The sequence below is a fragment of the Galendromus occidentalis genome, unplaced genomic scaffold (genome assembly GCF_000255335.2).
Source record: "Galendromus occidentalis unplaced genomic scaffold, Mocc_1.1 scf7180000077547, whole genome shotgun sequence".
Lineage (NCBI taxonomy): Eukaryota > Metazoa > Arthropoda > Arachnida > Mesostigmata > Phytoseiidae > Galendromus > Galendromus occidentalis.
The window spans coordinates 70,252-75,181 of NW_003805535.1; the positions used below are offsets into that span (position 1 = coordinate 70,252).

The following is a 4,930-nucleotide window of genomic DNA, read 5'->3' on the forward strand; positions in this document are numbered from 1 at the left end:
TCCCGAAGAATCTCCGGAATGACGCATTCTGGACTTTGTATAGTGGGATGTTGCACTCGACCAAAAGTCTGGCAAAAGTCCATGCTGAATGTACGCTCTCTGCTCGAAAGCTCCATGTAGTTCTTCAGACGACATAGACCCCGATCTTCAGGCTCCGCTCTCTGGGCGCGCCCCTGGTGCAACGCACCATTCAAGTGCTGCTTGACGTAGTTCTTCTTATCGGAACTAACGGGTTTCGCACACAACGTACAGGGGAGTACGTCACCATCGTTCGTGAGGCAATCGGAACCGAAATCTCTCATGAAAAGCTCCATCCTTCCGCGGTTTTTTGTTGCCTGGGAATCTTCTCGTCGTGCACTCATGGGAAGTAGGCGAGCTCCCAGCTATCCGGTCTCGAGTTTTCGTCGATAAGCGGTATCACCCGCGCAAACATCTAGCCGGGAAACCAGTCAGCTCAGAGGTCTGTTCGACAGATACCGGCCTGGGGTCACACCAGAGCTCATAAAGAAACGACGGTTATCCAGCTCGCGCGTTTCATTAACTTATATTTTGGGATATAGACAACAGTACATCATCGGCTCAGAGGATCCTGCGACACAATGTTCATCCCCGTTTTCCGTCGAGCGCGGAGAGCGAGGGGAGTGATGCCTTTCGCACAAACCAAATGGGACAATGTACCCTGGAGCCATCGGAGGGACGGCCATGAGACGAGAAAGAAGCAACTTTGGCAAAAATCCTATCGAAAATTGATAATAGGCATTCATGAGGAACTAGCGCACTCGCCCGCGCTTCGCTGCGGCAGAAAGGCTGATTGACATTCCGACGTAGTCTGATAATCTTGGAACTACCGAACGTACAGAACGTAGCTCATTACAGAACGGGAATTTCTGTCATCATCGGGAGCGGATGTCGGTGTTCCTACTGTTGGCTAATGAAGTTGGACCGTCGCAGGTCATCTTTCGTTTTCTAGCCATTCGCGCATCGGTGCGGTAGGAAAACTCCTGATCACACTGTTGTTCACTATAGTATCCGACTTTAGGGGACAGGATCTCGAGTTTTATTATTCGTTAGCCGGCGGGGGGATCTCAAGCTCCTCGAACTCCGAGTGAACCCCCCCGAAAGCCACCTTGTTTCTTAGATATCCTTGTCGGGCTTGGTCGGTAGGTCCACCATCGTTGAAGCTGGTGTTCCCCATCCAGCCGAGGACTACTTTGCCATGGAGCTCTTTTACGGTTACTCACTTGATAGTCACGGGACAGCCTTCCATGTCTGTTAATTTTTCCACGTTTTTGTTCCAGAGATCGAGCGAGACAATTTTCTCGAATCGTCAACCAGTAACGCCGTTTGTTTTTTCTGAATGGAGCCATCGCGACATGTAATGTTCTGAACCGGGAGTAGATCAAATAGAATCGCCGACAAATCTATGAGGCAATTTTTCTTGATACAGAGAATGCTCGCAATCGAGGAACAGAGGGATTGAGTTTGTGGGATGTCGTCCCTCTCGATTTCGTTGATTCTCGAGATCTAGAAAGTGTGTGCTTTCCCCCAATGCATATCATCTTCTAGAAGATTCAAGGCAAGGCAAGCTTCTCGATAGGTCTCGTGGACTTCGCCGTTCATCGTTCTCAGGTCTTGGAAAGATTGCGGTCCTCTCACGTATACCAGCAGCAAGCGCAAATGAAAACATTCTTGATTGTTAGGATGAACCGTGTAGATTCGACCTAATGCATCGGTCGAAAACATACTCGGATGTCCCTCAACCGGCTCGCCTTGTTTTCGACGTTGGAATGCTTTCGTAGAAACATTCCTTGTGTAGTACTTGGGCACTTCGGCGTAGAGGAGCGATCTCGCGAACGAATCTTTCGCGCACAATGAGAAAAAAGCTGTTAAAGTTGTCTGTGGTGGTGACGACGCCTTCGATTGCATATTTTCGGCAAGAAGTAACCTCGTTGTCCATTTTCGAGATGCACAGCCAAGTGAAGTACCGTAGGGCATCGTTTGTGTATCGAAAACGACAGTAAACGCCATACCGCCTCATTGCTGCTAATATACCTCCCCATTTGGTATCTTTTCATCTCGTCGATCGGTGCTGATGCGTCCCCCACTCCGAAGACCGCCATATCACTCCCCTTGTGACATACTTGCAAATATATTTGATGGATTTGACAAAATTGCAGTACTCGACATTAATGTGGGCTTTGAATGCTCTGGAAAGTAGTGGGGGATACGGCACGACCCAACGATCGTCAATTTCAACATCATGGTTGCGAACCCTGAGTGATTTTGTCCTCCCCCCGTCTTCGATTGATCGTGGTCGATACTGAGGATATCCATCATTACCAATTATTGTCTCTGCATGACGATTCCGAGGGTATCTCATCGGACAAATTCCGTCTTTCAAACACGGAGATTTGTTGTTGATCGCAGCGCTAGGACCATGGATCACGTTTTTGGTGACAACCTCGAATAATCCTGCATCTAAATCTTTATCCGGTATTTCCGCTGAGATGACAGCATCTATATTGTCTGGGGTTATCTTGCGGATCAACCAAACCAAACCATGCGCACGCGGTAGTCCTCTCTTTTGCCATTCGATGGAGTACATCCAACACCGCGACGCTTCGAAAACATTGTGCTCGACAATGAAGTCCATCATTGCTTTCAGTTTTCGCTTGAAAACACGCGCAATGATGTCATGACGGTGCGAAGCCGCCTGACCAGGAAACAAATTGTCTTTAATTTCATCCCAAGCCGGGTTGCATGTGATGGTGATGAATAGATCCGGACGACCGTAGGCCTGAACATACGTCATCGCATCTTGAGCATACTCATGCATATGTCGTGGACTTCCACTAAAAGTTGCCGGGAGGATAACAGACTTTCCCACATGATTCGGATTCACATTCCCGTCTGTGGCTATCGCATCTCGTAAATGAATGTATTCTTCCGATCGCAATCTGGTCTGATTCAGCCGGATGAACAAAAGACGTTAACTCTCAATTTTCGCATACATGCCAACTGTGTTTTGATGGAATAATTCTCGGCATCTCAGTATATGATGATCACGGTTCACTCGGATCATCAGACAATAAGAATAGTAATTCATCGAGCTGACCTTTTTGTCCATCTCTTGGCCCGTTCGCGCATTCCTCATTCTAATATTGAAATGGTGACCATCGTCTCCGTTCCAAAACATCAGTGGATATTGTAATGCGTTGTAAGACCGATGAGTTCCAGCCTGTCTCTGGAGATCGCCGTTTCTACGATGGAGAATGATGTCTCGCGAATTGAATCCTTCTCCGACTATCACGATTGCCGACTCATTGATTGAGGGCGGGTTGAAGCGATGCTTGTTTTCTCCAGTCGGTGTTTTGTCAGCTCTGATAACAACCACGTAATCGTCTTCGGGCATACGCTCCAGAGCAGTCGTGAACAACCGAATCAACTCGTTGTGTTTATGCAAGAAGGCTTGCAAAGCAGCAACGATGTCTCTGTTGACACCTGAATGAAATCGATATCGCTGGTCAACTTGCTCATCTAAATCCCCCATGAAATAGATTTGGTGGAATTGATGATCCGCCTCCGGCAATGGTAGAAGCGATCCAACCCGAAAAATGTCATTTGAAAACATGAGTTGTACTTACGAGAAACAACATACCGTAGATCTTCTATTAGAAGCCCTGTTACTAATAGTAGCCCCTCCCCAATACAAGCCCCCCCTCGGGGAGGTTCGTGAATATAGAAGCCCCTCTCCAATAGAAGCCCATCTCTCTAATAGTAGCCCCTCTTCCGTCCGTGATCGCACGTAACCGTGCTATTCCGGAAGATTTTCCCCTCATCGTGGAGAGCCGAGAGAGCACCGACGTCACCCGAGTCGAAACGTCAATCTGTGCACAATGATTACGGGAGACTCTCGTTCCACACTGTTATGTGTCTGAACACGCAAACGTCGCTTCTCAGACGAATAACTTCGTTTAGTATCTCATGCGGTCACAGTAGCGCTCGGCTAAGGCTCAGGAGAGCTGTGCATCTCGAAGAATGGACGAGATTTCTCTCCTATCTCACAGCATCGGCAGTTCTCCATTACTCGATCGTCAGGGTTCTGCGGTTCGAGTAATTATAAGCATAAGCCCCCCTCCTATAGAAGCCCCTCTCTGATACAAGCCCCTCTGAGAAGGCACTCGGAAGAAATATAAGCCCGGGCTTCTGATAGAAGATTTACGGTACTTCCAAGAAAAATATTCGCCTGACTCGTCTGGCCGAGCGTTAACGATGCTAAAGGTTCCGGCGGTGAATACACCTCGGGCAATACAACCTTTTCCCCCGCACAACCCATACCAGGACTCTCGTTCCTAAAAAATGCCCGACAGAACTGACAAGCCTCATCCATTTTACCGATACTCACGCTGGGGTGGTTGCTATAATCATACACCGGATCGTACTCATGAGCCGCAAGTTTCAGATCCACGTGAAGGTTGCGCCTGGATTGAGCACACCTTCCCCTGTCCCCCCAGTAATCGTGCCGATCTTCGTTCATCGGACTCATGTATACGGCTTCGGGCTGTTCGCAATCGATCTTCCTCCAATCTACTCTCCCTCTGACGTCCCAGAGAACTCCGCTTGGGGCTTGGGGGCCATGCCTAACGATCATCAACGGATAATTTCGAGTGTCGACTCTCAGGGCAAGAACTAAAAATAGTGCATTCGGAACGCTACACGCTACCATACGTTTGCCTTCAAGTTATCGAGTCGATCGAGAGAAGGCGACCTTTCTTATCAGTTATCACACGGGGTTGAATAATTGTTCGTACAACAACGGCAACGAAGCATAGAATCGAAAGGAAAGGAAGAGAAAGGACCTGACGATTGAACCCTTATGAAATTTGATAGGCCTATAACCATCCATAGCATGTCCTGACCTCAGTGCCGG

General features: G+C 48.3%; 1 pseudogene; it reads right to left on the reverse strand.

Annotated features, from left to right (window-relative positions):
- Positions 1–1,524: 1,524 nt before the first annotated feature.
- On the reverse strand, positions 1,525–4,546 carry LOC114828511 (uncharacterized; annotated as a pseudogene).
- Between the last annotated feature and the right edge of the window lie 384 nt (positions 4,547–4,930).